General features: G+C 37.5%; 1 pseudogene; it reads left to right on the forward strand.

Annotated features, from left to right (window-relative positions):
* LOC138856927 (uncharacterized protein PF3D7_1120000-like) overlaps positions 1-24,636 on the forward strand; it is a 191,756-nt pseudogene that overhangs the window by 4,059 nt on the left and 163,061 nt on the right.

The following is a 24,636-nucleotide window of genomic DNA, read 5'->3' on the forward strand; positions in this document are numbered from 1 at the left end:
ATTAAATTAATTAAAATTGTTTTTGTTCTAAAATAGCTTACCCACTTCCTTAAGCGGACACCTCTCTTGCGCGGACAAAATTCGCCTGACGATGAGTGTCCGGCCAACGGAGGTTTCACTGTATGAACGCGCATCTGCTACGAAGCTAGAGCGCTGCGCTCTTTTTACTGTGCGCTTGGTCAACCACAATTCGTTTTATACGGAATTACTTCTCGCAAAAAGCGCGAGAATGATAAAAAAATTTAAATAGATTGAACCAACTAGCAAAAATTTTAATTTTACAATTAAACAGCAACCATGTTGATAACAGGCTCCTTTATCACGATGATGTTAAAAATCGGAAATTAAAAAATTTGTTTGATGTTGGCAACATGATGAGAATTGGCAACGTGGCGACTTAAAATATAATTAATTTATTTCATATTATGAACTATGCATATATGGCATTAAATTATACCATTTCTATACAATTATCATTCATATAAAATCTTTAACTAAGTGTTCTAAGCACACCCCATATACCTAGTACTTGTATATGTTTGCTTTTTATCATTTCAAAGTTTTCGAACTTGAAAAGAGCATAAATCAATTTTCAATAGTAACCGCAAAAGGACAAACGTGGCAAAATAGCCGACTGACATTGTCGATTCAAACCAAGAATGATAGAAAACAAGATTACACCAACCGCCATGTTTTGACGTAATTCTTGTGAGTTGAGAAAAAGAAGCATAAGATAGCTTGTAACGTCTTAATTTATTAGTTAATAGTAAAACATTTTTGGTGAAATCAATAGAATAATGTTGAGTACAAATACTTTCATCAAATTTATTATAAATTCTTTTATCTATTGATAACATAATTGCCAATGAAGTGAATGATTATGATTGCGATCCTCCATCCAACAGAAGTTTATGTAATTACTTATGCACAAATATATACATATATTAATAACAGTTCTGATGTACTAAATTGAAATTATACAATAGTACAAAATTCTGAAACTATTGTATAATTATTAGGATTATGAAATTTATTTCGCCTACAAAATTCCATTTTTTGGGAACATTTATATACCCAGGAAAACTAAAAAAATTTTAATGGTTTATTTGCTTAATAGTTATTGCAACTCGCCACTGCACACTTAATTTTTCAAAATCAATATATTTTATGCTTATAAATTTAAATTATTACAACCTACGTCATCACAATTCCTTTTAGCAACTCAGTTAATTGGCAATTATGTTATCAATAGATATTTTGTGTTTTTATTTAAGAATGACTCAAATATTTTAAGGCATCATTCTTCCATTTATTTCACTAAAATTTTTTCACAAAAACTATTAAAATAAGTTTATTGTTGAAGAATTTGTCTATTAACAAAAGTAGTTTACAATTTACATGCTGTTCTATGCTTCTTCTTCTCACCCCAAAATAATTTCGTTACAGCGGCATAGTGCAATTTGATTTTGTTTTATTATCACAGCCGAACCGAAAAAAGTAACGGTAATTATTGTCGTAATCTTGTATTCTATTATTCTAGGAATCAAACAAATTTTGTCAACTCCACGTCGATGCGCAAAATTCGGCGTCAAGAGCTCGTATGTATGTATGTTTGTCGGGAAAGTTGTCATTTGTTTTTTTTTTCAACGTTTTGTCAGACCTCAATTTATTACCCCGTCTCGTCCCGGCGCGAACTTGCCTTTACTTCCATGGCATGCCACAATAGACAGAGGCGTTTCAACAAAGGACTTATATTATATTGCTTAATTTGTATTGAGAAATAGTGATACCTTTTGGCTTATTTACGTAATATTATACTATTTATGTAAAAATGTAAATATATATAAATTTATACCTATTCCAATGATTTTTAAAATAAATTCGATAAATGAACATACATATGCCCACCACACCGAATGGGGCAGCACGGACTGTAACACACGGGGTGAGTCTCTTATTGAGTTTATAGTCAGTAAGAATTTAAGTATAGCAAACGTGGGGTGCGAACCCACCTTTGTAACTAGCGTTAGAAGGGAGGTGCTTGACATCACTCTCAGTAGCGAGTCTGAGACAGGGCTGATCTTACAACGGAGGGTGTCATCGGAACCCTCCATGTCGGATCACCGTATCATAAGATTCGCACTGGGGAGGGAGGTCAAACCACTCCCTCCCAAGCGTATCCCTAAGAACACGGACTGGGCCGCTTTTAGGGAATCGCTTTTAACAAATGTTAGCAGTAGGGTGCAGCTGGATAGGAGTGCGTCGGCTTCTGGATTGGAGAGCAGATTGTCTGCCCTAAACCAATCCATTATAGAGGCATATCACAGCAGCTGTCCCCTAAAGACAATCACCAAGAGCCGTAACTGCTCCTGGTGGTCTAGCAAGCTCTCAGTGCTAAGAAAATTGGGAGGATTACAGATGCAGCCTAACGGCTTATAATAAGGAGATTAGGACTGCAAAGCAGAAGAGCTTCAGGAAGTTCTGTGAAAGCGTCTCCTCAACCCCAGAGACAGCTAGGCTGCATAAGGCTCTGGCTAGTGGTAAGACGGACACAGTTCTAGCGATCAAAAGATCTGATGGGACCTATACGTCCAGCACAGAAGAAAGAGCCACGGCCACAAGAAGACCATAACCGACCTATGGTCGAAAGTAGGCCATCGCGCTTGGACTGCGTAGTCGCAAAACAGCTCTTCACTGCAGACTCCATCATGTGGGCTTTGGCCTCCTTTGAAAAATATAAGTCCCGGGTGCGGATGGTATCCTTCCAGCTTTTCTGCAACAGGGGGAGCAGGTGCTACTGCCCCACCTTGTTCGGCTGATGAGGGATAGGCTTGCGCTGGCATATATCCCAGAACCATGGCGCACTGCAAGGGTGATCTTTATACCCAAAGTAGGAAGGAAGCACTACTCATTGGCGAAATCTTTTAGGCCAATCAGTCTTACTTCCTTCCTACTTAAGAGTATGGAAAAGATCAAAGACCACGAAATACGATCGAAGGTGCTGAAGGCTTCACCGCTTCATGCGAAGCAACATGCCTACAGAGCAGGCAGATCAACAAACACTGCTCTGTACCAGCTAACTTCAGAGATCCAGAATTCGTTAGATGGGGGCGAGGTGATGTCCTTAACATCGAAGGTGCCTTTGACAATACGTCTCATGAAAGCGTGTCAAGAGCACTGGAGAAAAGGAGTGTGGCAGCACCAGTGCGCAGATGGATTGAAGCCGTACTGCGCACTAGGGTAGCGGAAACCGCAGTAGGTGACACTAAAATTCGTCTGGGCACAACAAGAGGTTGCCCACAGAGTGGAGTGCTATCCCCCTACTTTGGAGCTTAGTTGTGGACGATCTCCTTGAGCGGCTGACTAGCAATGAAATCCGCTGTCAGGGATATACGGATGACATTGTTATCTTAGCTAGAGGAAAATTTTAAGACACACTCTGCGATATCGTACAAAGGGGACTAAGACTGGCAAAGGGATGGTGTAGTGGGGTTGGCTTAAACATCAACCCCTCCAAAACTACAATCATTCCCTTCATCAGACGGAGGTCACTGCCAGGCCTCAGAAGTATATCCCTTGACGGCAGAGTGGTGGAGATGGCCAACACGGTCAAATATCTGGGCCTCACGCTGGATTCCACTCTACGATGGAAGCAGCACGTGGACCAGACCCTAACCAAAGCCACAAAATCAATCATGTCCCCAAGGACAATCAGGTGGATGTACACCATGATTGTGAGACCCATTATCACGTATGGAGCGGTATCATGGTTTGCTAAAGCAATGCAGACTTCGGTAGGACTCAAACTGTCGAAGCTGCAAAGACTTGACTGCATCTGCGCGTCCGTGCCCCGTGCGTGTCCGACCGCAGCACTGGAAGTCATGCTAGAACTTTCACCGCTACATCTGGTAATTAAACAGACAGCCAAACGAACTCTGCTCCAAATGACATCAGAGGGAGTTGGCAAAGGGAAGGTAATCTCATCCCAGCAGTTGAAGGCGCTAAGTGAGGAAATACCACTAGCTCTTCTTCCAAGGGATAGCATTACCAAAGTAGTAAACTTCAACAGGAAGTTCAAAGTTACCCTTGGCAGCAAGTCTGAATGGAATAATTCATCACTGGACCTGCTGCTAAGGGAAAGCACTATCAAGTGGTACACCGACGGGTCGAAAACAGAGGAGGGGATTGGTGCAGGGGTCGCTGGGCCAAGCACCAAACTTTCCATTCCCATGGGAAGTTTCCCGAGCATCTTCCAAGCCGAGGTCTATGCTATAAGTCGGTGTGTAGGGATAAACCTCCAACGCAACTATCGCAATAAAAGTATTGCTATACTTAGCAATAGCCAGGCGGCACTAAGAGCGATCTCTGCCTATGAGGTCAGATCTCTTCTAGTGCTGGAGTGTATAGAACGGCTGAGCAGCCTATCAGAACACAACCGAGTGCACCTTATTTGGGTGCCTGGACACAGGGGTATAGCCGGGAACGAACTGGCTGACGAGCTGGCCCGCTCTGCGGCCTCTACAAAAATGATAGGACCGGAACCATTCATAGTGGTTGGTCCACATACAATTAAAGAGATTCGCCGTAGGGAGGAAAGAGTCTGCTGATGAACTGCACAGCAGGGACTGTATCGCCTCACTAGCACCCAGCAGAATTTTGGAATTTATCAACATGCTGGGCCTAGATGATACGATATGACTTAAGGGAGGGCATAATAGGCCATAGGTCGCGGTGCATACCTCAAAATTAATATATCTATCTATCTATCTATATATGTATATATGAAATAATTATGTGACAGTGCACCTTCTGATCCCTCTTCGCCTGCGATCGATCAACTTGCGTCGTTCTAGCTGTACTCGTAGAAAGCAAAAGTGAAGAGAAAAGTCTTTGTTTGTGCGGGGCAGGGAGAAGCCAGCATCAGCGTACGTGTATTTGTGAATGTACACAATTGGAAAAAGAGGGACGGCCAGATTAAAATCCTACAGAAAAATATATAAACAGAGAGATTTGTGATGCTGTTGAAGATCACTAACAAAAATTGGAAAACAATGAAGATAAAAGAAAACGCGAAATTGAAATGTATGTGATGATATCTTTTGTGATGTCATGCTTAGTAGTATTGATTTCCAATCGAAAATTTTTAAAAACATTTATTAATTGAGAGCTAATAATACATTTATTCTTTTGATTACGTATTGAAAGTTCAAAAATTATTGTTTAATATATCACAAAATCACAAAAAAAGAGTATAAATAGTTTCTGCATATGTTTAACGGATACAAGTATAATAATATTTAATTTTAATAAATGTTGGATATTTTAATTTAAATTCCCAAAAATTGTTATTTTGTCTGATCTGGCTACAATAGAAAATGTTATAAAAAACGCTAATTTTGAGGCCCTCTCCCACTGGAAAGAGTTGGACATCCCATTATCCCTGATCCCTGACTTCAACACTTCAAAAGTGAGAACCTGGCCGTTTTTCATGTGTAAACTACAAATTAGTACTCAAACGGATTTGATTTATCATTTGCGGCTTCTCTATTTATTATCATTCTCTGGCAGAGATAAAGAGATGCCCAACTCGTCTCTCACTGGAAATGAGAGCGCAATTGATAAACGTCAAAACCTACTGAACTCAAGCAACTGTCAAAGTTCAGTAGGTCTGACGTTTAGCAATTGGAAAAAGAGGGACGGCCAGATTAAAATCCTACAGAAAAATATATAAACAGAGAGATTTGTGCTGCTGTTGCAGATCACTAACAAAAATTGGAAAACAATGAAAATGAAAGAAAACGCGAAATTGAATTGCATGTGATGATATCTTTTGTGATGTCATGCTAAGTGGTATTGATTTTCAATTGAAAATGTTCAAAAACATTTATTAATTGAGAGCTAATACATTTATTCTTTTGATTACGTATTGAAAGTTCAAAAATCAATTGTTTAAAATATCAAAAAATCACAAAAAAAGAGTATAAAAACGTTTCATTCTGTAATTTAAATTCCCAAAAATTATTATTTTGTCCGATCTGGCTACAATGGAAAATATTATAAAAACGCTAATTTTGAGGCGCTCTCACACTGGAAAGAGTTGGGCATCCCATTATCCCTATTCTCTGTTTATACTTCACACAGCGCATAGAAATTCAGCTCTTATTTTAATGTTTGTAAGAGCATACAAATGCGAAATATCATAAATGATAATGCCAATTTGAAGAGCAGTGTAACTATCTTGGAGTTTTCTCCCAAAATTTGTTAGCAAGAGGCGAATGGGATTTTTTGGGGTATTTTCAGAAGTTTTCTTTACTTTATATATCATTTTTTTATTTTACTTAAAAATAGGTTACAGATAACGTTCACAAATTGTTGTGCAACTCTCACCTTTTTACTTTCTGACAATTTCAAATATTACGGACTTGTTGTACCATGTTATTTAGAGAAATTGATGGATTCGGAAAGGATTGACTTTAATTCCAAGAACCACCTGATGCACACAGCTTTCATGCATGTACTTCGAATTTTATTTTCACGATATGGCACATAAACTTGCGCCCAGAGACTCTTAAAGAAAGATGTAAGAATTTTCTTTGTTGTTAGCAGAGCAAATTCAAAAAAGTTACGATACTTAAAGTATTAGAGGAAATAAATATGGAATAGTAAAAATGGTTGAATATCATATTGAAAATATGTCCCCCTAACGTTAGTTTCATCACAGGCCTCAAAAGCTCCCATTCGGATGTCTTTAAGTTTACAACTCGAACTTGACCGTCCGTCCCTGGAGAAGTGCCAATCACACGGACAAGGTTCCATTTCGTGAAGGGCGTGTTGCCTTCATGACGATATCATCTTTCTGCAAATTCGGCGTTGAGCGTATCCATTTCGAACGGCGTTGAAGACTGACAAGATACTCATCTCGCCATCGATTCCGGAAGTGATATGTGGTTCCGTTAAAGACTTCAACATCAAGATCTGGAAGCCCCTTTAGCGGTTCACCAATCATGAAGTGTCCTGGCGTAAGAGCTTCGAAGTCGTTTACATTTGTAGGAATACAGCAAATAGGACGTGAATTCACACAGGCTTCAACTTCAGTTAGTACTGTGGCAAATTCTTCGTAAATTAGAAGCAAAGTGTATAAGGCGCGCTTAAAATGATATTTGATTCGTTTTATACCAGCCTTCCAGAAGGCACCCATGTGAGGGCGCTTCGAGGGTTGAAATTCCAAATTGACCAATTGAATTCCAAACGAATGCATTTTCGATATATACTACGGACGAGGTTACAAACGCTTGGCACCCAATATCGTCGTTAAAGCGCGGCTTGCATTATCTAAGGTCCACCATGTAATGTTAAAAGATGTATTTCTACCGCGATTAATTTAGCAAGCGGTGATTTCTTCGGCCCTACTATAGGATGTTTACCATAGTCCGATAGCGTTGGATGCGGCCTCCTACACGTAAGATACCCTTTGAGTCTAGAAACGGTTGGAGTCGTGCTAGACTGCTTCGTATATTTATTAGCTTGTTTACTCTGCAATTACAAATTTCCTTTTTAAAATCGATAGACTGAGTATACTTTACCAAAGCTATTTCAGCGTTTTGATTTTCAGCGCAGGATAAACTGTCGGATTTTCGTATCGCGGCACTAGGCCGTGATTTTGTGATGAAGCGTAATAAATAAGCGATAATACGTTTAAGTTTGTTGAATGAATGATACTTCGTCAACAAATCCCAATCGTCAGCGGTTTTCGTCAGTAGTGTTATAGTTTTGCTAGATTTTAGTTCGAGATCTGTTGCGTGCGGTTCTGCAGAGATCGGCCAACTACTGTTGTTTTCATGTAGCCATTGGGGACCATGCCACCAAAGTTGATTTGTGAGCAGTTGCGACGGTAATATGCCCCTTGAAGCGCAATCAGAGGGATTGTGCTCTGAGGCGACGTGTCTCCAGTGTATTGCTGGGAGAACATCTTGTACTTCAGGGATGCGATTGGCCAAGAATACTGACCAACGGCTAGGGTTGCCTTGTAACCACGCCAGTGTAATCATTGAGTCTGTCCATGCGTATAATTTGGAAAGGGTATAGTTCAGATTTGATTGCACTTGCTTCACTAGCTTTGCTCCCAAATTAGCTGCACAAAGCTCGAGTCGGGTTATGAGGTAGTTTTCAGAGGCACTACTCTTGTTTTCGCTGCTACTAGTTCCACCCTAATCGTACCGTCCGGAGACTGCATGCGACAGTAAAGTACAGCTGCATATGCGACTTCTGATGCGTCGGTAAAAATGTGAAACTGAGAATCAGAAGTTTTACTAATCCTCAACCAGCGGTTTAGTTTTAGCGTTGATAGTTGCGGTAATTCACGACGATGCGTCAACCAGTCCTTCGCCATTTCTAAAGGAAGAACTGGTTCATCCCAATCCACGTTTGAGCGTAAAAGTTTTTGTAACCAAATTTTAGAACGAATCGTACAAGGCGCAATTAAACCCTGTGGATCGAATATCTTGCTCGAATCGGAAAGAAACGTTCGTTTTGTAAGTTTGTTAGGCAAGTCGTGGAAATTCACTGCTATAGAAAGCCAATCATGGTTTGTGTGCCATATTGTACCAAGAGTGCGGATATGGTCTCCATCGGCTAGGAGATGCGAAATTTGTTTAGATGCTTGCGGTATCAGATTTCTAAGCCTTTGAGAATTGGTTTCCCACTTACGTAGTTCGAACCCACTTTCAGAGAGTGCGAGGGAAACGTTTTTTTGAAGTAAAGCGAGTTCATTAAAGGTATCAGCATCAGTTAGTAAGTCATCCATATAAAAGTCTGACTTTATAACTTCTATAACTTTTTTGATTGCGTTTGTCGCGTTAAGTGCTGCTCGATGCAGTGACCTTACGGTAAGATGCGATGCTGAAGCAACTCCATACGTGACCCTTAAAAGGCGATAATCACGTACTGGATCTGCTGGATGCGAACGCCAGACTATGCGTTGATAATCGGGACATAAACCTGGCGGTATATCTTTTCGATGTCGGCTATGATTCCAAAACAATGAGTGCGAAAACGAACCAAAATAGAAAATAGATCTTGCTGTATTTGTGAGCCTATCATGAGAGCGTAATTGACGAATTCCCAGATGTTGAAAACTACTCGCAGTTTCGTGGTTTGACTAGTGGTCTTTACCACCGCATGATGGGGCATGTAATAAACTTTATCTATTGTCATCTCTACTGGTTCCATGTGTCCCATAGAGATGAGTTCCTCCATAAACATGGTATACTCTTTGTGAAGTCGTTCGTTAGCCGCAAATACTTTTTCCATGCGGAGTAATGCTCGAATAGCTGCTCCTCTTGATTCACCTATCAAGATGTTTTTCTTCAATGGTACCGATGCACGTTCGGTTGTATCGTCGTATAGTTCCTCACACATAGATTCTTCAGGTGAAAGGAATTTGCGGGCAGGTAACTCTTCGACTTCCCAAAACTTGTGGATGAGTTTAGTTAAATGAATGTTGGAATGTAATGTTGAAATGTTCACCGGTGGACTTTGTAAATTGGCAGCGTTGCCAAACAGTACCTATCCGAATACAGTGTTTTGTGCAATTGGTGTACCCCGTTCACCCTTTCGAAGTCCGTGTAGCAGAGATTTGGCCATTTTATCCATTCCAATTAAAATGTCTATTGGCCCGGGCTTGGAATAATGCCGATCGGCTAATGGCATATCCACACAATGTGGCCATGAAGATGTCGGTACATCGGAGGTTGGAAGATCGTTAGTAATTTTCGGTAAGATGAGCGTCAGTGTCGGCATAGTGTGCTTTTACATTAAAGCGTTGTACATTTGAAGGAGCATCGGACCTTGCGGGTTGATCGGTAAAACTTGCGTGAAGTAAAGTTTGGTGACGTCGTTCGCATATGCGACACGAAGACGTGCTATGGCAACTAGTGAGGATATGCCCCTTGCTTAGGTAATTTATACACGTGCCTAACTTTTTAATAGGGGTTAGTTTACCCTTGAAGTCGAGTTGGCTGAACTTTGAGCAAATGAGATTTTATGCTCACCTTTGCAATAAGCACAATTCGGTCGCTTAGTAGCGGTTGATTTAGCGTTATGTACTTCTGGCTGTGTAAATGCCATATGGAAGACATTCTTTGTTGTTGTCGTTGTCTTTGCGGTAGTGGTGAGTAGCGGTACCATCTCCAATGAGCATGCGCAGTTTTCAAGAAATTCTCGAAGAGCAGAGAAAGATGGTAGTTCGTCCAAGACAAGCGATAACTCCCACTGCTTACGGGTTTTGTGTGCTAACTTTGAAACGGTTAGGTGAATGAGCCAGTCATCCCAGAAATCGACTGGTCGTTCGAGCGCACGTAGAGCACCAACGTGTCGAAGTATGGAATTTAGAACTTGCTTTATTCCCTTAGCAGTGGCCTTAGCTGAGCTCCCAATTGACATTAGTGCTTTGATGTGGCTGTCCACCATGATCCGCATGACCTTGTACCTCGCGGTCAATAAGTCCCAAGCTTCAGTGTAGTTGTTATCACATACCGCTAAGCTACTCACCAAATTCAATGCTTCTCCATTCAAACAGTTTCGTAAGTAATGCAATTTTTGTCCATTTGACAAATTCACATTCGTATGAATAAGAGAACAGAAGGCGTCATGAAAAGGAAGCCATTGAGTGGGATCAAAACTAAATGACGGCCACTGCAGTTTTAGAAGTGGTACAGGAGCAGGTGAATCTTGAGCGGTAGTTTGCAATGTCTGCTGCCTTTGAGTTACACTCCTCATCTTGTATGCGTACCTGCTGCTCCATGGAATCGTTCTCGTCCCCACATGTTAGCTCCACCTCTTGTTGGGCTATGCAAAAGCGAATCCATTGCTCCTCCAACAATTGGAGGTAAGTCGTTATAGCCTCGTTATCTACCGACAGAGCATCCACTTTGCTAGATTGCAAATAGCGTTTAATAGCATTTAGCGCGGAGTCCCGAATTTTAACAGAAGACATGTTTAATGTTGAAAATGCAAAAATATATTGAAAATAAAAGCGAGTTTACGGAATATCATTAAAATGCGATGATATCCGGCTCGAAGGACCAAAATATGTTGATATTAATAACGCACGCGAATAGATGCGGAAGATTTAAGTGGACTATTGCTGACTGAAATTAAACACGACCTATCTGTTCGAAATCCTTTATTGAAGAGAGCGAAAAAACGGAAGCTAGTTTGACAGCAAGCACATAAGTGCTGCCCAGCAAGCTTTAAACATATGTTTACAAAGGTATCACCTTTATTGCTTGTTCTCACCACCTCTGCAATATAGGCGCGTTACCGATCTTTTTGGGTGTCTGGTTCCCCAGGAGGCCTATTTTCACCCATATAAAAATTGCAGTTCTAATTCAATGTACTTGTATTGTAATAACAAATATTCGTGTCGCATATTCTGGTCGATTTTCCGTGACGAACGAATCAATTGTTTTCGGTAGAGGTTCCCATTGATCGTCTGACCCGATTTCAATAAATCATAATAGAGCACATCCTTGTGGTCCCACCAAATACATAGCATAACTTTGGCACCATGGATATTCGGCTTTGCCGTGGATGTCGATGGTTGGCCGGGCTTCACATACGATCTCTCGCGCTTTGGGTTATCATAATGAATCCATTTTTCATCTCCAGTGACAATCCGATGCAAAAATGACTTTTTTTGGTGGCGTTGAAGCAACATTTCCGACATGCAGAATCGACGTTCGACGTCTTTTGGCTTTAATTCATAAGGCACACAATTTCCAAGCTTCTGGATGAATCCTAATGATTTTAATCGTCTGGAAACGGTTACTTGATCAACTCTTAATACTTTTGCTAGTTCTTCTTGCGTCTGGCATGCATCTGCGTCGAGCAATGTCTCCAATTCTTCGTCTTGAAATTTTTTTGGCTGTCCGGGTCGTTCTCGGTCGTCTAAGTCGAAATTGCCACTTTTAAACCGTGCAAACCACTTTTGGCACGTTCGTTCGGCTAAAGCATGGTCACCATAAACGTCCAGTAAAATACGATGGCTTTCGGTAGCACTTTTCTTCATGTTAAAGTAATGAAGAAGAACTTCCCGCAAAAACACTTTATCTGGTACAAATTTCGACATTTTCAAATGAATGAAACAAATTGTTGTTTACGCTAAAACAAATGACATCTACTGAAAACGACGCGAAATGACAGTACCTTTGAAATGAATATAGCCACAGATGAACACGACGCGAAATAATACTAGTAGAGCCCTATCTTAGAAAACCGCACGAATTAACCGCATAAACAATATAAGTCAAAATAATTAACTTGATTTAAACAAAAACCAAAATTAATATATAAAAATCAGGTACAATGCAATTTATGAACAAATATAAGCCAAAACAATCTACATTCATTAATTTCAAGATAAACAAAAATAAATATAAAAAATTAGGTACAATTCAGTAACAACAATAATAATAATCAAAACTATCTACTAAATTCTTGCGAAATTCTTATTAAAAAGCCCTAATAAATGAATAATGGTGAAGAAAAAGGTCCTTCACCAAGTACACGAAAACACTTAAAAAATAATAATATTATAATAAGCGTACAAACTTAATCGCAAAAATTCTCATTTAAAAATCATAAAACAAGGTAATCATGGAAATGTGGCCTTCGGCAGATAAACATTTTGACAATTATAAAGTAGCTCAGACTCGACTCATATTGGCGGACAAACGAAGATGATTACTATTTATGTGTATTTTATTTATATGTATGTGTAACATACAAAATCTTAACGATTTTGAAATCACTTTTTTATTAAAAGCGTTTGCTACGAAATATGTTCTAATTCTAATGAATTAACATTTAATAGTCATGGAATTATAGTTTTCACAACAATAGCACGGTTCTACGTCCTCTATTTTTTTAAATAATATTTGGGGAAACCCAATCCTGAAAATACACAATAGCATTTTTATGTAGAAAGCTGTTTTCGTCTACGTCCACATTTATCTCGATTTGTATATTTGAAAAACCTTGAAAGGTTTGCCAAGAGGTGTTTTGAACCAAAGCGTCATTACAGGCCATTTTTATGGGAGTTATTAGAAAACGAATCAGATTGTCAACTGGCAAGAGTTCACAATTTCCTTTTACATCGAATATATCCTATGCTCCATGCTTGTCTGAAAAGATATGAAAAACGCTGCAGAGTTATTCTCAGATCAAATCCCTCCTCTGCGTACTAAAAGTGTGTGTTATTTCACTGCCGAAGGAATCGTACACTTTTAAGTTAAGAAACTCCTCGTCTTCTTCAAGAAAAAACAAAGACATTGCTATTAAAAATGTTGAATAATTTATTAAAAACTCGGCTGTATTAATAAAATATGGAGACTTCGAATTATTCAATTTCCCGGAGCTTTAAAGGGCGAACATAACACTTGCAACAGAATGACTAAAATCTTGAGGAGCTAACTGCACGCTCATTTTTTGAAAGGGTTGAGGGGCACTGTGTGTCGAGGTCAACTTATGGGTTCAACCAATGTCGTTTAGGGTATCATTTTTATATTTATGAACGATATTTGACCATTCAACTGGGCGCCCATTAACAACGATTTTTTTATTTTTATTATTTTCTAAGCAGTTTCGTGTTTTTTTTAAAAGATGAAGAGAATCCAAGACTTCCGAGTCATTCACTTCGAAATAGGGGCTAGCTTTACACAGTTCTACTAACCTAGTAAAATTTCACCCTTGGTCGCTAACTATTTGGCAGGGACGCAGTCCAATACCCTGCAGTTGACCTTTGGCTTCGAATATATATTCCTTCCTTATATCGAAAGGTTTGTGCAAAAAAAATATGCTAAAGGGTGGATCCAAGTTTCTTCACCAATCTCTTGGACGAAAAGTGTTAAAACACTGGAAGGTAGTGCAGTGGTACGATTTTCATCACCGTAATCGTCCAACCCAATAATCCAGTCCCTATATCTCTCATATTGAAGGTGAATTTTCAGAGACATATCTCCACAGCATATCGAAACAAATCTCTGTGCGTCTATGAAGCCACGACTTCTCAATTCCAGGGCTTTAATGCTACTAAAATTGCAGCTAGGGTTACGTGGCCAACCCTGAACAAATTGTTCGAGGGTAACTTGCGATGGCCAATTAAAAACTGGAAATACCTAAGTATACGTTATAGGTGATAAAAATTTAAAAGCCGGAGCTAATGTTTTTAATTTCCTATCATACCTATATCCCTTCGAAGTACGGGGTGCATTTTTAGACAATTTCTCACACATATCGCAATATGTGGAGGAAGTATGTCGTATAGCTCTGAAATTTGTCTCTTTGTTTCCTTCCCAATTATAGACAAATTTTTACTACTTTCAAAAATTTCTATTTTACTTTCTACAGCTCTAACCTTATTGCGTCAAAAACTCTATCTCCTCCGATATTACGTCTAGCTTCTGCCGATAATTCTTTTCGTAGGTTCCCTTCGGTCAAATATTGTTCTGTTTGCGTTTGGCTACTATTTTCCCATGTGTTAACTATAGAGTTACTTAATAATGTGGAAGAACATGTGTGATCTTCATTATACTAGTATAGGGGTTGAAGGGATTTACCCCAGGTCTCAAACATATTAGTGTTTAAAGTCGAGACAGTTCTAATTGGAGAAGAGCTAAGATGCATCGGCTTCAAACCTTCACTTATAATATCTAATTTTCCGCTACAACCTATTGTCTTATCTACTCTCACTGCAGGTGACTCTTAAATTTAAATCGGTACAGCCGATTTGGACAGAAGATGTCCCTTATTCAACTTCAGTTAGAAATGCCTTTAAAACGCAAATAATTATTGTTTAAATGAGTTAAATCTCAGTCCATAACCACACCACTCTACTCGGCATAAACTGGCGCACCCTAATAATGCTCATAACACCACACAGGACAATACAACACACAACAACACCGCGCGTGTACATCACCAGCTAACAAAAGGGATGATCGGCGCAACTTTTTCACCTCATTCGAAATAATAGCGATCCTGCGCACAACTCAACATTCAATTCTACACTGCGCCGCGTCAACATCTAAAATTCGATACGACAGCTTTTGCGCATAACACTTCGATACGTTACCGATCCTATATTATATATAGTTCAATATATAAACAAGTTTTATTCATTGTCCTTCGAGCCTAAACGAAAGGCACAACAAAGAAAGTGCAGTGACTCGACAAATATATGCACACATAAATATACATATGTAATCCAAATATAAGTTACAGTTAAACAACCAAAAATAAGTAAAAACTAAAAAAGAGCAAAGCACTAAAGAAAAGTAAGAACAAAAAGTTCAAATTGTGAAAAAAATACAAAAATAACACAAACCTACCATTATATGTTACATGCATATGGATATGTAATAAAAACAAACAAAAACCCACACAAACGGGCGCGGAACCTAAACAAAAAAAAAATACAAAAACAATAAACTAAAAACATACATAAATTGGGCGCGAAACTAAAGCACCTTAAGACAAAACCTAAACAAAAACACATATTCGCGCGAACAAATTTATCCACAAAATACAAACAACAAACACTACAGACAAAACCAGCGGGAAAGAGAGGAGGAAGAAAATTGGCGACAGATATTATAGACATACATACATACATCCTCCATAAACGCCCCTTGAGGAAAATCAAAGTGAGCGTGTTCATTTCATCTTTTAATTATTATATGTACATATGTGTGTTTAATGTTACGGCTTTAAATATATAAACGTGTAATGAAAAATCAGTTTCCGCACTGTAATAATTTTTATACGGTATAAATGTCATACCGCTTTATTAAGTATATATTTTATGGTATAAAACATACACATATATTGTATATTTATCACTAAATAAATAAGTATAAATTGATGGCCTATATGTACATATATGCTTACATTCGTGTATTCCAAGCATGCTTAACTCTCCTCTAAAACAAAAACTGAAGTATTTACTTCCCAAAATTTTCCGGCAATACCCCTTATGCTTAATAAAGCTATAAGCAGGATTGCTTAAAATAAGCAAGCGAAGTCAGTTTACACTGAGAAAATTTTAATCAACTTTGACACATATAGTAAAAGGTAACATAACAAAAATGGTTAATGACGAAAAAGATCAAACTACACCTGCAGCCGCTACACGCTCAAAACAGGTTGCCAAATTCAGTTCTGAGAGTGACAGATTAATACGATACTGCACTCGATTTTCATCTTCACCGATTCAAGACAACTCTGAATCGTTGTTGTTGGAAATAAAAAAGCAAAATCTTAACAATTTTTGGACTCGTCTCCAAGCGGTTCATGACGCCATAGTAGAAACTGAGTCATCAGATCTACCACAAAATTTTAAAACCTCGGCTTTCGCCAATTATGAAAACAGCTTTGACCAGTCCGAAGCTACAAAAGCTATGATCTCCGATCAGTTAAAGCTAATAAAAGCTATTGCATCTACTCCACATCCGAGAGTAGAGCTACCACAAGTACAAAATCAAGAGGCAAGTTCAGGCATCCACCTCAAGGTGCCCGCATGTGACACAGAAACATTTCATGGAGGTTATGAAGAATGGCCGTCCTTTCAGGACATATTTACAGCCGCTTACATCAACCATCCGAAATTATCAAAAGTGCAAAAATTGTATCACCTCCGATATAAAACTAAAGGTCAAACAGGCGCAATAGTAAAACAGTTCGCACTTAATGACGACAATTTCAATTTGGCTAGGGAAGCTCTAAAAGCAAGATATGAAAATGAAAGAATATTGGTCGATAAACAAGTAACGACACTAATAAACTTGCCTAAAATTCAGAAAGAAACAAGTGAAGAATTTATTAAACTACAATCCACTGTTTCTAATTGTTTGTCGGTTCTATCGACACAAAACATTTCCACAGACAGCTGGGACCCTATTCTGGTAAATATATGCTCCGCAGCATTACCAGAAAAATCGTTAACTTTATGGGAGCAATCGCTCTCATCACAAAAGAAATGCCCCACGTGGCAAAAAATGAAAGACTTTCTTACTACCCAGTACGAAATTGCTGAAAGGGTAGACAAAGAGCTAATTAAAACAAAAATTGTACAACACGCCCTAAAAAGAAGCTTCAATAGACCTCATCTAGTAGCAAAAACAAATTAAACAGCAGCTTTTACAAAACGCAATCGTTCACATCCGAACAAAATAAACATACGTCATACGAACTATGCACAAGAGGGCATACATTACAAAATTGCGAGAAGTTTAAAAACTTAAAAGTTAACGAACGAAATAATTTTGTCAGATCAAAAAGAGTTTGTACAAATTGCTTGTCATATGCGCATACATATAAAAATTGTAAAAGCAAATTCAATTGCTTATATTGTCACAAAAGATACCACACAATGCTTCATTACAGCAAATTTCCCATATCACCCCAAAGAAGCGCTTATACAAAAAGAAAAAAGAACAGGTATAGTTTCAACTGCAAATTCCGAGAACCAAAATATCGAAAATTGCCAAATGACACCAAGTTGCTCAAAGCACAAACACTCAAACGCTACACAACGAAATACCCACAGAAGTCAACTCCATCGAACATTGAGGAGAACTTTACAAACTTAGATCCCTAATAGACCAAGGATCACAATGATCCTTCATAACGTCGAGGGTACAAAATAGGCTAAAACTGCCTTCAAAACAATCTAATTTTGAAATTACGGGAATGGGAGGAAGAGTAGTCCAGAACTCAAACAAAATCTGCCCCATTACCCTAATTTCCGCCCAAGCGGATAAGCGAATTGTAGCAGAAGCTATAGTCCTACCGCAACTTATCAACATGCTTCCAAGCTATCACATAAATAGCAAGCATTGGCAAAAGGTTTCACACCCAAAGCTAGCAGATCCCAACTGCAACGCTCCCGCTCAAATAGAAATTCTAATAGGCAGCGACCTTATACCGCAAATAATACTTAAACGTGTTGAAAAAATTGCAACCACCCTTCTAGCCCAAAACACTATATTCGGTTGGATTCTAAGTGGACTAGATACAGAACTAGTTTGCACATCAACAACTCAAATTGACGAAAATTCCAAAGAATCCCCTAATTCACAATTAAGGAAATTTAATATTTGCTTAGAAAACTGATCCCAATTTTCACACAATTTTACGCGAACTATTCCCAAATTACCAACGCAAACCAGATTGCTTCGGCGACGCCTCAGAAAATCCATACCTCGCACCAATTCGAATTGAGCTATATGGTAGTGCCAAATATGTATACACAGTGCACACGCATTTCAACATGGCAAAATATAAATTATCTCGATACTCCGAAATTATTCTAGCCTGAATGGAAAAAACACTCTTTGCTTAAAAACATATATCCAATTGCACGTACAGTCGTCCATGCGCGACACAATATTGGATGATACTCACATCCTTGAGCGATTGACCATTCCCCCGAGCTCTCAGAATAGTTACCCACATTCTCAAATACAATTCAACAATAAAGTTTAGGGATTACCATACTCCCAATGCGATACAGTGCCTCATCTTACAAAAGGCAAAGATCGCTCTTATCGCAAGTCTTTGAGCGCTCATCATTTGGATGGTTTATGGGAAATACTTGTAAAAGCTGCAAATCCACTTAAAAAAGTAGCCGTAAATCACAAATCTTAAAATCAAAGGAGCATCCATTCTGGCTATATCTGAGATAGGCGTAAAGTCGCTATCCTATAAGCCGATAATAAAGTAATAGTAAATAATCGCCACTAAAATGAATAAACAAAAATATATCATCTAATGATACGTCGTCACAACCACCAATCGAATAAATGAAAACCAATGTTGCTTGTGTAACGTACTAACTTCCAAATCAAAACACATAATAACCATTTAAAAATCGTAATTGCTTCCTACACGTACAGATTAATATGGATATACCACTACTGCATTATCATGCATGCCGCGCGCTCTACTACTCCAACAGTAGTACGCCGAGATGCCTGGAACGTTTACTGCAAATATGTACAATACTAGGCAAAATATTCGCTAAGGGGGCCCAGGATGTTTAAATGATCTAAGCCTCAGTCCATAACCACACCACTCTACTCGGAAAAAAACTGGCGCACCCTAATAATGCTCACTACATACTCACCAATACACCACACCAGATGACACCACACAGGACAATACAACACCGCGCGTGTACATCACCAGCTAACAAAAGGGATGATCTGCGCAACCTTTTCACCTTATTCGAAATAATAGCGATAATGCGCGCAACTCAACATTCAATTCTACACTGCGCCTCCTGTGCGTAACACTTCGATACGTTACCGATCCTATATTAGTTCAATATATAAACATGTATGTTATAGAAAGTTATTGTGTACAACGTAATAATAAAATTCGAATAATAAACTAAATTGTTCAACTAAATAATATTTAAATTCTTTAATTGTTTGGTTGCTGTTAAAGTGGGATGTGCTTCCTAATATATCGGTGGCAAGTTTTATTCAAATATTATATTTAGCCGTCCAACATATCAATATAGTCGCAAACACACCAAACACTCACACAAATATAAACATGTAAGTTATCGTTACTAAAATTATAAAGTTAATTTAATATTAACATTTAATTTTATAACATACAAGTATAACACGATTTTTAAACTTCATTTTATTTTTATAATATATCAGCAGAGAATGTTAATAAATAGAGAAGGCGCAAATGTTAGCTGTGTTAAAATGTAAACTATTAAAAGGGAACATCGAAAATGCGCAAGTTCGAAAGTTCAATTTCACCACGTCAAAATGATACCTTCCCCTCATGATAATCGAACTCAACAAACTACACCACTTTAACAAGGAACTAAGTAAATTTTCACGACCTTATAAAGGAACGGCTAATAATGTATGCATGTATGCGCAGATTTTCTTTGCATGCGTGTTTTAAGGAAAATTAGAATAACAAAAAGAAATAATAGATTTTGATATAGATATAATGAGGGAAAAATTAAAGTAAAATAATTTCAATACAATAGGTTTATAAAAATTTAAAAATAAATAAAACTACATCTGTGCTAGGATGTGAACTCAGGCAAATATTTGATGTGAATTTGCAATAAGGAGCTGTGCTATACAAGCAGCATTACAGACAATATTTAAGCCACTTTGTGTAATCTGTGAACTCAAACAGTTATTGTCGTTTACTAGTTTAAAATGATCAATTTATATGTCCAAATATAGGGTATGTTTGAGATGGCAGTCACGACCATGGATAAAATGATCCGAAACTCTTTGATTCGAGAAAGCGCTGTCAAAGCCCACATTTTTTTTTAACATTTGACAGTGGTGCCACTAAGGAAAGAAATAAGTTTTGAGATTTTTTTACAGATTATTTTTCGGTTTCGATTTTACAGAAAAATATACATAATTAAAATTAGTTTAACAAGCTAGATAACCTATATGACGTCTAAATATATGTACATGTATATTTTAATCACAAAAGATTTTCAAAATTATGGTTTAAAACTAAATTTAATAAAATATTTTAATAATTCAAAACACTTACAAGTTTTAAATAACCTAAACATGAACCTTATTTCTTTTTTATACACTATATAATTAAATATCTTTTGATAATTTATTCGGAAGTCAAAGTTTACACAATATCTGCTGGGAATTCTAACCAAAATATGTATATACATTGACAATTGGTACTGCTAAGCAAAACAATACTCTGCGACAAAATACCCTTTCTTAAAAACAAAAATATATTTAATCTCTTTCAATAAAGATTAGAAATATACGTAAAAGTCAACAAAAAATCTGATCTCACAAATTACCCACTGATTTCACAATTTATTTTTGCGGGATTCATTGTTGCTTGTCATATGTTCAGTAGCTCATGAACTCGTGGTTTCTTTGGCAGCACTGAAAGTTCATGAGCTCTCTCAGAAGGCAAAGAGAGGAGTTTCGGATCATTTTCTCTATGATCACGACAGCAGATTGCAAATTTGTTCTGCGTGAATTTTTGGCAATACTTGCAACAACATCATTCTACTGTCACTTTCTGCACGCTTTTTATGCAAATAATCGGCAACACTAAATTTTTGTCTGCCCAGCAGGGTATCAGCAAATATGCAACACAATAGATGTACACATATGTATGTACAGTGAATCAATTAAGTTTAGATACAAAGGCATTTTCTCTAATAAACCTCTAATTTCTTTATTTAAATTATTAAAAACGACGAAATATTGTGTTTTCGAATTCTTTTTTCTAACAAATCCCATATGCGCCCTATGGGATTAATGACGGGTGATTGTGGTGGTGTTTGGAGTTGCTTGCAGTTATATAAAAGCCATTCGCGAACTAGATACGACGTATGTTTTGGTCGTTATCTTGTTGAAAAAGAAATAGGCTGCTGTCGAGACCCAGTTTTTGCACCCTTGGACGCAAATTTTTCTTCAGAATGTTCAGATATATATATTTGTCCATTTTATCTGTAATAAACTTCAAATTATCCACGCCAGATGTAGCCGTACACCCCCAAACCATGATGTTTCCCCCACCATGTTTGACTGTAGGAATCAAGTTATTTTCTTGCATCTCTGGATTGGCACGCCCCTACACTTTCATTACTCCGTCCGACCCAAAAATATTGAAATTTGATTCGTCGGTGAATTCAACATTCTCTCAAAACGAATCTGGCTCATCAAGGTACGCTTTAGCAAATTTTAACCGTTTTTTCTTATTTGCTTTTGATATGAATGGTTTACGTCGCGCAGTTCGTCCGTAATAACCAGCTTTGTGCAGCACATTCCTCACAGTTTGAGGATTTACCTTTTTTTTAGACGTTTAGATTATTCGTAATCTTGACTACTGAAATTTACGGATTTCGTTTAACTGCAACGATGGCATTGCGTTCTTCGAAGGGCGTCAAAGTTTTAGGTCTGTCCGACCTGAGTTTTATATTTAGATCTCCGTTATTTGTATACGATTTTATAATGTTATAAACACTTGGATAGCGTTTCCCTAATATGTTTCCAATTTCACGTAAAGTTTTATTTTCCAAATATAAATTAAATGTTAATTTTTTTACTTCGAGCGAAATTTGTAAACCGCGGCCCATTTTTTTTATTTCTGCAACTAATTACACTAAGCTTTAACACTTTTACGCTTTTACACTTGGTTATGTGTAGTTCTCTGTCCGGCTTACTCAAATTATTAAAAAAAATTAATCAAACGCAACAAAATCGAAAACAACATGACAGGCTGAATGAGGTGTTTAGATAACGGCACAACAATCACTCAGTAACAATGAGCATAATGCTGTTCTAAAAATGTACATAACGGGTTTTTTTATCTTTTGTTGAAATTATTTGTTTGAACGATTTTTCGTACGAATTTGCTAAAAATCAGAATTGACAACATGGTCTATTAGCGACTTGAAATATTATTTTAATTTATTTCATATAATTCACTATATATGACATTAAATTATTAATTTTAATTTTATATGAAATCCTTTATTACTTTTATATATTCTAAGCACACTGCACAAAATTTGTTGTCAATATGTATGCGAGCTCGTATGTATGTACGTTTGTCGGCAAAATTGTCATTTGTTTTTTTCAACATTTTGTCAGAACACAATTTTTTAATCCGCCCCGTCTCCTCGCGAAGTCGCCGTTATTTCCATGGCATGCCACAATGGACAGAGGAATTTCAACGGAGGATTTATATAATATTATTGTATTGTTAATTTGTATAGAAAAATACTGATATCTTACGGCTTATTTACGTAATATTATAATATTTGAGTAAAAATATAAATACACATACTTATTTCAATGTTTTTTAAACAAATTCAATTTATAACAAGTAAGGAAGGGCTAAGTTCGGATGTAACCGAACATTTTATACTCTCGCAAAGTCAAATGGTATACTCGTTTGAGATTTCTTTGTGGATTGACTGATATTTTCGGTAGAAGGTCAACTATAGGCACTGGAGTCCACATATTTAGTACTTAGGGGCTTGAACAGTTTTGGTTCGTTTTAGACAATTTTTGGTCACAAGGTGGCATACTTTAAACGTGTTATTCACGCAAAGTTTTACCCTGATATAATCATTTTTGCTTGATATGCATAGTGGAATGTGAAAGAATCCGATGGAATTGAAAATGGTGTTATATGGGAAATAGGCGTGGTTGTAGTCCGATTTCGCCCATTTTCGCACTATAACATAAAAATATGAAAAGAACGTAACGCATCGAATTTGGTTGAAATCGGTTAAGCAGATCCCAAGATATGGGTTTTCACCTAAAAGTGGGCGGTGCCACACCCACTGACTAATTTTGATTAAATTTAATCTCTCGTGCGCGTTCAGTGCTTGATTTATCGCGCTTTTAGTAGTTTTTAACAGTACCGTTATATGGGGAGTGGGCGGAGTTGCCACCCGATTTCAACTATTTTCACACTGTAGGTAGAAGTTCTAAAAACATTTGCTTCCAGTGAATTTTGTTATTATAGCATTAGCGGTTTAGGTGATATGCACATTAAACCTATTAGGGGCGGGACCACGCCCGCTTTAATGTATACCAAATAAAAGTCTTGTACCTTGTTGTGGAGCTTAGTTATGGCAATTTATTTGTTTTTGAATAATGGCGTTTTGTGGGCGTGGCAGTGATCCGATTACGCCCATCTGCAATACCAACCGTCTCACGGTACCAAGAAACATGTCTACCAAGTTTCATAAAGATATTTCAATTTTTACTCAAGTTAGAGCTTGCACGGACAGACAGTCACCCGGATTTCAACTCGTCTCTTCATCCTGATCATTTATATATATATAACCCTCTATCTAACTCGATTAGTTTTAGGTGATACAAACAACCGTTAGGTGAACAAAACTATTATACTCTGTAGCAACAAGTTGCGAGAGTATAAAAATATATCTGAAATAATTATGTGGTAGTGCATCCAAACCCTCCTTGCTTGCGATCGTCCAACTTGCTTCGTTCTAGCTGTTCTCGTAAAAAGCAAAATGGGTAGCCAAAATTAATTGCTTGTGCGGGACAAGGAGAAGCAAGCATCAGCGTACGTGTATTTATGAATCTATTTATGATTTTCACATTTGTATAAATACGCATAAATAAGGGAATATTCAATAAACCTAAGCATATGAACATATTTTCCTGAAATATTTTAATTATCTCAGGAAGAAAATATGATATTCAAATAATTGAATCGAAATCAGCTAAAATGTCAAATAATAAACAAAAGGAAAATAAAATTTAAGTTTCATGAGTTTCAGTTTCCGAATCTAAGTGCTCGTATCACGGATTGACCTTAACTCCTTCACGCTTACGACCTGAGCTACCGCAAAAGCGAGAATGCGGCCACTTAGCCATTGGTTTTGTTTTGCTCTGAAATTCGTGTACGCCACAATATTGAAATTCGTCCCTTTGATGGAGTATATAACATACTTATATCTCAATAGAAAATATATCAATAAATTTATTTGAGAATATTTTGATTAACTATATTTCGTTCTGTTGTAAATATTATAGATATCGGTACTCATTTTTCCACAGCACTAAT

Source organism: Bactrocera oleae, chromosome 4 (genome assembly GCF_042242935.1).
Source record: "Bactrocera oleae isolate idBacOlea1 chromosome 4, idBacOlea1, whole genome shotgun sequence".
Taxonomy (NCBI): Eukaryota; Metazoa; Arthropoda; class Insecta; order Diptera; family Tephritidae; genus Bactrocera; species Bactrocera oleae.